Here is a 12564-nt window from a genome sequence, read left to right as displayed (position 1 = left end):
GTGGGTTCAAATTGAAGTAAATTATCTGAAGCAAACAGCAGATATTCTGAGCACTAGATCTCAGGAAGAAGTGGATACAATGCTTGAGTTGGATGAGGTAATCATACAGTGAAGTGTGCATCAACATTAATCCAAAATGTACAATTGACAAGGGAAGTCTAGGTATATTAAACAGAACAGAACTAGAGGCCATATAAACTCAGGCAGCACATGTCATCAGTGGGATACAGCCTGAGCCAGCAGACTAGAATAGTTAAAAGAAACGGCTTTTTATTCAACAAAGTAGATTGAAATGAACTGAGGGACAGGAACCAGAATTGTTCCAGCAGATAGTGGATCCTCGGGAGTACCACTGCGATTTATTAAAAGTTGCCCCGACATTCCACTTGCTTGGCACCAGACGAAAAGGAGGATATTATCTTTTTAAAAGGAAATTGTGCTTCAAAAAATGGCTCCACATTCACAGTAGCAGCCCCAGAGTATAAAATATTTTGAAGGGAACTGCAGGACTAATTCTTGCCCAGATGTCTTCTTTGTTGAATTCTGCAGACCCCCGACAAGTTTTGCAGAGGCTATCTCACTGATTTCAATACATAACTGCTGTCATCACTGTAAATCTAAGCTGCCTAGATGAAATAAAAACAGAAAATGCTGGAAATACTCAGCAAATCAGGCAGCATCTGTGGAGAAAGAAGCAGAGTTAACGTTTCAGGTCGATGACCTTTCGTCAGCCCATCTTTCTCCACAGACGTTGCCTGACTTGCTGAGCATTTCCAGCATTTTCTGTTTTTAATTTCAGATTTCCAGCATCCGCAGCATTTTGCTTTTGCCAAGCTGAAATGCTAGTTACGGCTTCAGAACCTTCACAATCACATACACACATTAAAAAAACAAGGTTAACCCTAAAACAAAACTTGCCTGCTCCAAAAACGCAAGAGGTGCCGTTTGACACTCGGGTGCCCGGGGCGCGCGGCGCAGTGACGCGCGCGCCAGCCCTTTGTTGCCCAACTGTCGGAGTGAAGCACGTGGTGCCTTGTTTACACGCGGCGCACATGGCGGATGGAAGCTGACAGCTGGCCCGGCCCGGCCCGGCATTGCATTGCACTGCACTGCACGGCAGCGCTTCCCGGGGGCAGCTTCATTCGTGGCGTTCTGTGTGCAGTGATGTGGTGAGAGCGCGGCGTCTGCTGTCAGTCAGGGAGTCGGTGCTCAGGTACTGAAAGGTCGCCCGAGTTGTAAGTAAGCCTGTCTCTTTCTCTCTTCCGATCTGCTTTATTTCCATTTTACTTGTTTATTCCTTAGCAGCCGCCAGCTGTAAGGCATGCAGTGAAATATGAATGTTGTGTGTGTTTCAGATATGTTATCAAAAAAAACATCCAGAGCGCTGTAAGATTAATGGCAGCAGCAAATTTTATGGAATTGAATACTCGAGAGGAAGCCAGTGTCATTCATGGCTCGTCTGGAGCCTTGTCCTAAATCATTACAAGGATCTCACGCTATTTGCACAAGTCATTTTTAGGCTATGGGCTTTACACAAGGCACAAGCTGCGTCTCTGTGTTGATGAGCTGTGTAAGGGAGAGCACAGGTCATCACGATATTAATAGCCATGAATATGTATAATAGATTTTAAAAATCAGAGTTTATAGCTAATTGGTGACTCCGCTTGAACTGATAAATAGGGAGGGGCATATACTTAATAATCCCAAATGATGCGAGTTGGGCCATTTCAGGCTGATTTGCTAGTAGACGCTGTTAAATTTGGGTTTGGAATAAATATGCCTGTCTTTTTTGAAAACAGCTGTCATACTTGCATGTTCGGATAAAATGACCGTTTGAATTATGCAACACTTTTCCACGAGTTTGTTCCATGTTTCCTTACACTGTTGTGAATGGAGCCTTGTGCAATATCTGCCATTTGGAATAATGGCAATAAAAAATGTTTCTTAAAATAACTAAGTAACTTTATTTTAAAATGCCCTATGCCATGGGAGGAACATCCAGTGACTGGTAGTCTAGTAAGACCCAAGAAGTACTTGCATTTATCATGTCTTTCAAAAACATCCCATAAAACGAATTACAGTGGCTTTTATGTAAGGATACACAACAGCAATTTTGCACACAGCAAGTCTGCACAAACACCAATTAATCTATTTTGGTGGTGTTGATTGAAGCAGCAATGTTAGCCAGGAATATTCACTGCTCCTCTTCAAAAAGTGGCATGGCATCTTTAACATCCACCGGGAACAGGCAGAGACAGGGCTTCACTTTGATAACTCATCCAAAGGGTAACACCTCTGATCATGCAACACTGTACTGAAGTGTTAGCCTAGATTGTGTGCCCAAATTTTTGAGTATTACCTGAACCCACAACTTTCTGATATACGGATAAGGTTGCTACCAACTGAACCAAGCTTGCATCCAGTAGGTGGTCAGTCTCTTTTTAGCCCATATATAAAAAAGAATTACAGTATTTTCAAAATTATCTGCTGGTGGGATAAGAACTTGCATATTAAATGATGACCAAAAATTAACATTTCAAAATAAAATGAAGTAAAAATAAACTTTGGATGCCTGTTATCTTAGAATCATACAGCACAGAAATAGGCCATTCGGCCCATAGTGTCTGTACTGGCTCTTTGAAGAGCTGTCCAATTAGTCCCACTCCCCTGCTCTTTTCCCATTGCCTTGCAAATTTCTCCTTTTCTAATGTGCATAAATATAGTTAATTAGATTCTAAAGCCATCAATTCCAGAGTCTCTACTCTGTTGGTGGAAGTGTGGTGGAGCGGGACTCCAGGCTGCTGAGATGAAGCTGTAGATCCTGTCCCAAATCCCAGGGACAGGATCATTTAAATAATTGGGGCGGGTAACCTGCATCTGTACGGGCGCAACAGACCGCTTGCCTCAACTGACTAGAGAAAAATCAGAATAGCACCATCCAGCTCCATTGGTGCAATCAGTGCCCCTAATGGGCCAAAGAAAAGCAGCAATTTAAGGGAAAACGGTAATTGATCCCTTCTGGGATTGTTTATCTTAGCTGTCATACCTTTTCATGACCTTAATAAGGAGCATTGTGTGACCGGTATTAGTTCTCAGCTGGCCTGCTAGGCCTATGGTGACAAATTGGGCGGAATTCCCAGGGTAGCCCAGGAATGGCTCCAGATGCACCTTCAATGCAGTCTTTTGACATGTGGTGGCATGCATGAAAGAGTCGCCTGCTCCTTCCCACCGGAATTTGTCATATTTGTTATATGGGATGGAACCCCACATCTGCCTGAAATTTTACCTCCCACACGAATGATCCACCTGACTTCCACCCTTGCCCCATGTCAGATTTTCAGGACCTAAGTTTTGGTGATCCATCTAAAGTTGGAGTAGGAGTGCCCCTCCGGGCCCCACAAGGAATGCTTAGACTTCCCCTACCTCGGGCTACCTCTCCCACTTCCTGAATGCGAGACCCCTGGGAGACGCCATTGGAACCCGATCCCGCCATCTACCTGTGTCGATGGGTGGCATCCAAACCGAGCAATTTTCTGCCACTTCCTGCTTACTTCCCCGGAACGGGTGGGAAGTCAGCTGTTGGAATTTAAATGAAGCGCGGGTGTTAAAATAACCCTGGCCTTGTTTCTGCAGTGGCGGGTGAGTATTGCCCTCACCTTGCTACCCACCCACCCAAAATGCACCGAGATTAAAATCAGGGCCGGGGTGTCCCTGTCAGCAAGCTAAGAAAGTGAACCTTGAAATGAGAAAAATATTGACCAGAGTGGCAGAGTAGTGATTTAAGATGGCGACACAATTATGTGATTGCTTCTCCAGGAAGAAGAGACAAACAGAGAACCGGACCCAGAATTAAGTTTATGTATGCAAATTCTGAGCCACTTACCAAGTTGCCCTTTTACCGGGGCACTGATACAGAGCAGGAGGTCAACGCAACGGAATGGAATGAAACATAACATAACACAACACTCAAATGTCAGTCAGTCATATGAGATAAATTCACGAGGCGTGGAAAGATAGGATTACTAGGGAGTTGATGAGGTTCCAACATGACAGAGAAAGGAAGTTGGAACGATGAAATAATGCAGTGGTGAATGACCAATTGAAAAATACATATTTAAACTTGGTTAACTACAGATTATCTATGTACCTTTGAAAATAATAAAAATTTGAACCCTGCCAGTGCTAGTAATAATGGTAATTCATAGGTCATAAGCTTAACAAAATATGATGGGAGAAATGACAAATGTACCTCACAGTAATGGAATATGGGCAACAACCTTTAAAGTCCATGGAGGTAGTTATGAGGGAGCTGTAATAGTCAAAGGATGCAACTTGGAAAGAATGTGACTCAGATGCAATAAAAATATCAACTCCCCACTTGTAATAAGAACTTGAAGGATAAGTCATAGCAGCAATGGGTAACCGTCCAAGAGAAAGATAATCTGTTGAATGGTGAGGGTTGAAAGAGGCAGATAGCAGAATTGTTTCCATCGTGTGTATTCGGGGCCTTGTTAACATTGCAGTTTCAGAAAGTTTCGGATAAATTTTGCAATTAGAACACTGGAAAATTGAGAGTGCTGTGAATTGGCTGCACTGAATTCTGCATGTGATTCTTTGAGCTGCTGTCTAGCAAGGCTGCACCTTGCATAATTTACCTTTGTATTCTAGTTCCTCTGATTCAGCTTGAGATTTCCAATGAAAATATTACCAAGTATCTGCAACCTTTGAAAACTGTGGGAAATTGCTATTTTTTTTCTCAAATTAATGAAGCCCCAAATTGCTGGGTTCCTACTCTGCTGGTGGAATTGTGGCTAGGTGGGACTTATGGGTGCCGACTCTACAAGCAGTTAACCCTGTCCCAAATTGTGGGGATGGAAGCATTGTAATATATAATAGAGGCACAACAAAGGCGGGGGAGTCTGGGAATTCTCCAAACATACCCCCAAACTGCTGCTGGGGTGTGGGGGGTATGGGGGGCAGGCGGACAGAAGAAGCGCTCCTCCCGATCAGGATTTCTGGTGTTGATTCCGAGCTCTGCCTCAAATCCCAGCCATGGGCAAAATTCCCAATTTCCAAACATTCCTCACTTGGGAATTTTGAGACCATTGTTTCCCCTTTTTACTACTTCTCCATTTACCATTCACTGTCTCAGTGACAGTGTAGAACCAGTTGCTGGGATGTATCCGGGTAGCATAGTTTAACATACCCACTAATTTTCACTCCTTGCCCTGATGGCTAACTTAAGTTGTGGGAGTTGAAATCATAGGGATAAACCTGTATCCTTCCAATCTGAGGGACTGTGCACTATTGTACCAATAAACTATGCCACTGGGTCAGAATTTGTGGTTTGTTTATTTACAGATTAACAATCCAAATTATAGACCATTTAGTGATATTTTCTCTTGGGTAAGAAGCCTTCAAGCATATAACACGGAGGAATGAGAAAAAATAGGAAAGAAGAGATTTATCAATCAAAGTCTATAAAATAATGAGGGGCATTGATAAGGTAGATAGTCAAAATCTTTTCCCAAAGGTAGGGGAGTCTATAACGAGGGGGCATAGATTTAAGGTGAGAGGGGAGGGTCCAGAGGGGCAATTTTTTCACTCAAAGGGTGGTGAGTGTCTGGAACGAGCTGCCAGAGGCAGTAGTAGAGGTGGGTACAATTTTGTCTTTTAAAAAGCATTTGGACAGTTACATGGGTAAGATGGGTATAGAGGGATATGGGCCAAGTGCAGGAAATTGGGACTAGCTTAGTGGTATTAACTGGGCGACATGGACATGTTGGGCCGAAGGGCCTGTTTCCATGTTGTAACTTCTATGATTCTATAACACAATGAAGTGTATTCACACTAACTGGAGCGATGCTGCAAAGCAGTTTCGCTCCTCACCAGCACTCCAGTTATAGGTTGAAATTTTCTGAGCCCCTGCATCACTGGTGTGGCCTTCCCCACATTGGGTGACTCATTGGAAAATCGCAGGTGCCCTGTCCGTGATTTTCAGTCCATTTGGGTGGAAAATGGCAAGAGTGCATCTGTGACTTTCCGAAAAGCTGCCGGCTGGGAACAAGGCCCCGCCAGTAGTGCAGGGTCTTGGAAAACGTTATCTTTAGTATAAGTGCAGGCTGAGAATCCAGAGTCACGGAGACGGTTGTCTCACTCACTTTACTTTGGAATCATTTCAGGTCTTAACATACAATGTAACATCACAAGTTTAACTTTGCTGTGAAGCCGAAAAGGCTTCTCACTACTGCTGAACTTTTACTGTGAATGCACCATTAGCGAAAGACTCCTGTGTTAGGGGAGGTGAGGTGAGTTATAGTTGCTGGGACAGTCACTTCACGGTGTGGAAGTAATTGACTGCATCAGGCAATTTACAAGTTTAAGGAGCATTTGTCAGCCACTAAATATTAAACCCAACTGAGGAAATATGGGTTATGAAGAAAGTGTAGAAATTATCCTTAGAATATAAATGTGCCAAAATAAAAGAGAAATGAAAAATGGTGACATGCTTTAAAAGTATTTCTTCTTGTTAAGAAGTGAAATATCCAGTGACCTGGCCTTATAAAGGAGAGTAACAAAGAGTAATAATCATTACTTATGCAATGGTCATTTGCTATTGTATTGAGGGAGAAACAGAACCTCAATCTTAATAGGAAATTTAAGAACTAGAGCTGATATCAGTTAGCAGTATATTTTTCATGAATCACTACTCATGATTGGGCATCCTCAGTCTTATTAGTTCTGTCTATTTGGCCCTGTATCTCTGTTTATATAAAGTAAAGATGCTGTAACAAATTGTGTTATATCAAATGATTACCATATGGCAAATATTAGCTGTTTTAGTAAAAGTTGTTCAATTATTTACTTCAAGTATAATGTTTTACAACAATGTTAGAACACTAGAAGCTTCCAGATGAAATTGGAGAATGTTGTGGAGACATAAATAAAATGAAGTAGACTTAATTATAACAGAGTTCTATGACATCATGCGATGGTGCAATTGTTTCATGTAATGTAATGCTGTACCATGTGAGTGTAATCTTTCCATAAATATCAGTGACTCAGATGAACGTACTGCATAATCAGATGTATTAGATGTACCTTAATAGAGATTTTTATGACCAATAAGAGTAAAAGTGGAGATTTACAATGGTGCAGTTGGTTCATACTATATTATGCACATTATTATTTTGATGTACATAGTTTAGCAAGTGGCTTATGCAATTGTATGTGTAACGAAAGACAGCACATCTACATTTGTAAATCATTCAACAATATTGGGTGGGAAATTGTGCAGCATGTTGTCAAATTATTTTCAAGGAAAGGGATATGTCAGGCAGAGCTGAGAGCAATTATATTACTATGCTCATAAATAGAATACTGAATGGGAAACTATACAATAGCAGTATTCTGTGTGCATATAAAGTCACCTTTATATTGATCTTCAGCAATTGGCTTCTATCACTGCTATCTCCTGCAGCCAGTTAAAGGTAAAAATGATGGATCGTGTTAGATTGCTGGATGGGAAGACCTGATTTTCCCCTCATATTACCACCTGCCACAGGTCTAACTGGCTACTAATAGCGCTGTATACAGCAGCAGCTTGATCTTCAAGGATTTTCAGAAGGGTTGCTGATGTCATGATATGATGTTATGATGTGATTTATTGCTGGCATCATGATGCAGTTACATTGCGCATACGCAGTGGACCATTTGTCACAGCCACTCTGTGCACATGCAATCCCTGGAACACACTTTGCTGCAGGTTCAGAGGAAGATCGGCATCACTTTTAGGACACTCGCCCAAGACCCAGCATATAATATAAAAGAACTTTTACTTTTGACATTCCAAAAATGGTCTCACTACAAACAGCGTCTTGTTCAAAAGCCCTCAATAGCAATATTGGGCTCACTGATTTCAAAAGAATTTACATTTGTTGCTTTACAGAAGAATAAAAAAAACAAATTGTTAAAAAAAGGCTCTAGGCCACGAATATCTGGGTTTAATGAGAAATGGCTTTACATTTCTCACTGATACTCTTATTTTCATGCAGTATCTCAGTGAACAACTAATTATTTATAATAAATTGTTAACTAAATTATGTGGAAGATACGTTATGGCCAACTATGAAATGTGGTTTATATTCTACAAGTGACAAAGTTGTGAATGAGTTCTGGTCAGCCTTATGAGTAGAACACAAATTACATTTTAGTCATAGAGTCATAGAGTTATACAGCACGGATAGAGGCCCTTCGGCCCATCGTGTCCGCGCCGGCCATCAGCCCTGTCTACTCTAATCCCATATTCCAGCATTTGGTCCGTAGCCTTGTATGCTATGGCATTTCAAGTGCTCATCCAAATGCTTCTTGAATGTTGTGAGGGTTCCTGCCTCCACAACCCTTTCAGACAGTGAGTTCCAGACTCCAACCACCCTCTGGGTGAAAAAGTTCTTTCTCAAATCCCCTCTAAACCTCCCGCCTTTTACCTTGAATCTATGTCCCCTTGTTATAGAACCCTCAACGAAGGGAAAAAGCTCCTTAGTATCCATCCTATCTGTGCCCCTCATAATTTTGTACACCTCAATCATGTCCCCCCTCAGCCTCCTCTGCTCCAAGGAAAACAAACCCAATCTTCCCAGTCTCTCTTCATAGCTGAAGCGCTCCAGCCCTGGTAACATCCTGGTGAATCTCCTCTGCACCCTCTCCAAAGCGATCACATCCTTCCTGTAGTGTGGCGACCAGAACTGCACACAGTACTCCAGCTGTGGCCTAACCAGTGTTTTATACAGCTCCATCATAACCTCCTTGCTCTTATATTCTATGCCTCGGCTAATAAAGGCAAGTATCCCATATGCCTTCTTTACCACCTTATCTACCTGTTCCGTGGCCTTCAGGGATCTGTGAACTTGCACACCAAGATCCCTCTGACCCTCTGTCTTGCCTAGGGTCCTCCCATTCATTGTGTATTCCCTTGCCTTGTTAGTCCCTCCAAAGTGCATCACCTCGCACTTTTCCGGGTTAAATTCCATTTGCCACTGTTCCGCCCATCTGACCAACCCATCTATATCGTCCTGCAGACTGAGGCTATCCTCCTCGCTATTTACCACCCTACCAATCTTTGTATCATCAGCGAACTTACTGATCATACCTTTTACATTCATATCCAAGTCATTAATGTAGACCACAAACAGCAAGGGACCCAGCACCGATCCCTGTGGTACCCCACTGGCCACAGGCTTCCAGTCACAAAAACAACCTTCGACCATCACCCTCTGCCTTCTGCCACTAAGCCAGTTTTGTATCCAAAGTGCCAAGGCACCCTGGATTCCATGGGCTCGTACCTTCTTGACCAGTCTCCTGTGGGGGACTTTATCGAAGGCCTTACAGAAATCCATGTATACCACATCCACTGCGTTACCCTCATCCACACGCCTAGTCACCCCCTCAAAAAATTCAATCAAATTATTCAGACATGATCTTCCCTTGACAAAGCCATGTTGACTATCCCTGATTAATCCTTGCTTCTCCAAGTGGAGACTAATTTTGTCCTTCAGAATTTTTTCCAATAATTTTCCTACCACTGTAGTTCCCCGGTTTTTCCCTACTCCCCTTCTTGAATAATGGTATTACATTAGCGGTTCTCCAGTCCTCTGGCACATCCCCTGTGGCCAGAGAGGTTCTGAATATATGTGTCAGAGCCCCCGCAATCTCCTCCTTTGCCTCACACAGTAGCCTGGGATACATTTCGTCCGGGCCTGGGGATTTATCCATTTTTATGGCTGACATTTTTTTCTATATTCCATATAGTTACAATTTTAATGTAATTATACACAAATTAAATGTGTTGGGCACTATTGTTAGAATAGCATTTGAAGAGCACCTTTAACAAAAAAAAATTCCAAAGTGCTTCACAGGCATATGGAAATAGATGCCAAGCCAGGAAAGGAGCAGCTGGTTGAAGAATTGGGTTTTGGAGGAGGCTTCTAAAGGAGGAGGAGAGAGGAGGAGATGCAGAAGGGTTTAGAAAGTTAATTCTGGAGAGTGGGACATAGGTGGCTTAAGGCTGTGCCACCAATGATGGGGCAAATGGAGTCAAAAAAGGACTTTTTTAATATATGTTCATTCTCAGGATGTTGGCATCGCTGGCAAAGCCGGCATTTGTTGCTCATCCCCAGTTGCCTTGAGAAGGTAGTGATGAGCCTTCTTCTTTGAAAAATATGAAGCAGCGGAGGGACTGGTATAGGAATGGAGGCTGGCAATATTGTGGGGCTGGAAATACATGATCTTCATGATGCAGATTTCTGAAGTTTCTGAAGCAAACTTCTGAAGCTCAGTTCAGGATCAGACAGAACGTTGAAGTTGTGAATAGTCTGGTTCATCTTCAGAGACTGGCCGGGGAGGGGCATTGAATCAGTGGCAAGGGAGTGTAGTTTGTGAAAGTACTTCATTGGCTGTGAAGCAGTTTGAGACGACCTGAGGTTGTAAAAGGCACTATATAAATGCAAGTTTTTCTTTCTTTCCTTGATCTACCTTAATCCCGATGTGGAGATGCCGGTGATGGACTGGGGTTGACAATTGTAAACAATTTTACAACACCAAGTTATAGTCCAACAATTTTATTTTAAAATCCACAAGCTTTCGGAGGCTTCCTCCTTCCTCAGGTGAATTCCACATTCACCTGAGGAAGGAGGAAGCCTCCGAAAGCTTGTGGATTTTAAAATAAAATTGTTGGACTATAACTTGGTGTTGTAAAATTGTTTACAATTACCTTAATCCCATTTTTCTGTTTTTTTTCCCACATCCAATTATACTCTTTCTTTTTCAATATTATCCAATTCAATTTTAAATATGTCACAAACTCAATAGCTACTTGTGATAAAGCATTCTATTTTCCAATCTTCTTTGTTAAAAGAAATTCTAACTTTCCCCTTTGTTCTTCTTGTGATAATCATGAGTCCATGCTTCCTTGTTAATGGTTCGCCAACCAGAGGATGGTCTTTATTTACTCCCTCAAAACCTTTCATACTTTTAAAAGCCTTTATCAAATCTCCCCTAAACCTCTGTTCAAGTGAAAAAGCCCCAGTGTTATGAAGAACTATAACCTTTAGCACGGCTCTAATATCTTCCCTATAACGGGGTGTCTAGGACTGCACACAATACTTACCCAAGGCCTAATCAATGTTCTTAACAAAAACCCCAAAAAAATAGGTTTTTTAATTGACAATGAAAACTGACTTTAGAGATCCTTATTATTAATTGGCTGGTTCCCACTACTCCATTAGTTTATTTATTTTTTGGTGCGCCCACAGCTCCAATAATTCATTAATTCACTGGTATCCTACTGTTGCATTAATTTATTTGCCGACGTGCTCGCTGCTCGATGAAATTATGACTAATGGCTACTGTAGCCTAGTGGTTTTGGTACTGGATTAGCTAGAAATCTCATGGCCTGACACATCCCTCAGTACTCCATCTCCATCAAGCTAGGAGATCAACTCTGAAGATCAACTCATGATCCCTGAAGGTAGCGGGACAGGTAGATAAGGTGGTTAAAAAGGCATACAGGATACTTTCCTTCATTAGACGAGGCATAGAATATAGGAGCACGGTGGTTATTCTAGAGCTGTATAAAATACTAGTTAGGCCACAGCTTGAGTACTGCGTACAGTTCTGATCACCACATTACAGGAAAGATGTAATTGCATTAGAGAGGTTATAGAGGAGACTTACGAGGATGTTGCCAGGACTGGAGAATTTTAGCTATGAGGGAAGATTGGATAGGCTGGGGTTGTCTTCATTGGAACAGAGGAGGCTACGGGGTGATTTAATTGAGGTGTATAAGATTATGAAGGGCCTAGATAGAGTGGATAGGAAGGACCTAGTTCCCTTAGCAGAGGGGTCAGTGACCAGGGGGCATAGATTTAAAGTAATTGGTAGAGGATTAGAGGGGAGCTGAGGAGAATTTTTTTCACCCAGAGAGTGGTGGGGGTCTGAAACTCACTGCCTGAAAGGGTGGTAGAGGCAGAAACCCTCAATTCATTTAAAAAGTACTTGGATGTGCACTTGAAGTGCCTTAACCTACAAGGCTATGGACCAAGTGCTGGAAGGTGGGATTAAGCTGGATAGCTCTTTTTCAGCCAGCACGATGGGCTGAATTGCCTCCTTGTGTGCCATTACTTGTTATGATTCTGTGATTCAATGATGATTCGGGTTCAATGTGGTGTAGGAGGATGTGCCAGAAGTAGCACGAGGCATACTTTAAAATGCCGTACCAACCTACTGAAGCTACAACACAAGGCTAACTGCATGCTAAACACCAAAAGTAGCAGGTATTCACAGAGCAGAGCAGTCCCATAACCAAAGCTCTTTGGCCCTAACACATCCAGTTGAGAATGGTGGTGGGTAGTCAGGCAACCGATGGGAGGAGGGGCTTCCTTAAACGTCTTCATCCTCAACCATGGTGGTGTATTTGTGAAAGGATATGGGCATCGCTAGCAAAACCAGCACTTATTGCCCATCCCTAGTTACCCTTGAGAAGGTGATGGTGAGACATCTTCTTGAGCC

At 42.4% G+C, this 12564-nt stretch overlaps 2 protein-coding genes across 11 annotated transcripts in view; one reads left to right on the top strand and one right to left on the bottom strand.

Moving 5' to 3' along the window:
• Window positions 1-1000, bottom strand: part of LOC137340303 (G-protein coupled receptor 26-like) — a 420507-nt gene extending 419507 nt beyond the window's left edge. For all 6 annotated transcript variants that reach the window (XR_010966760.1, XR_010966761.1, XR_010966764.1 and 3 more), the window contains exon 1: window positions 919-1000. The gene's annotated coding sequence lies outside the window, so the exon portion shown is untranslated. The remainder of the gene's footprint in view (window positions 1-918) is intronic.
• A 40-nt stretch (window positions 1001-1040) lies between these two features.
• si:zfos-911d5.4 (uncharacterized) overlaps window positions 1041-12564 on the top strand; it is a 154203-nt gene continuing 142679 nt past the window's right edge. For 4 of the 5 annotated variants that reach the window (XR_010966690.1, XM_068002312.1, XM_068002316.1 and 1 more), the window contains exon 1: window positions 1041-1235. The gene's annotated coding sequence lies outside the window, so the exon portion shown is untranslated. Of the gene's footprint in view, window positions 1240-12564 lie in introns of all 5 variants that reach the window. The other variant, XM_068002314.1, reaches the window with a different exon arrangement.

Source organism: Heptranchias perlo, chromosome 21, assembly GCF_035084215.1.
Source record: "Heptranchias perlo isolate sHepPer1 chromosome 21, sHepPer1.hap1, whole genome shotgun sequence".
NCBI lineage: Eukaryota > Metazoa > Chordata > Chondrichthyes > Hexanchiformes > Hexanchidae > Heptranchias > Heptranchias perlo.
This window is presented reverse-complemented; position numbering and strand designations above follow the sequence as displayed.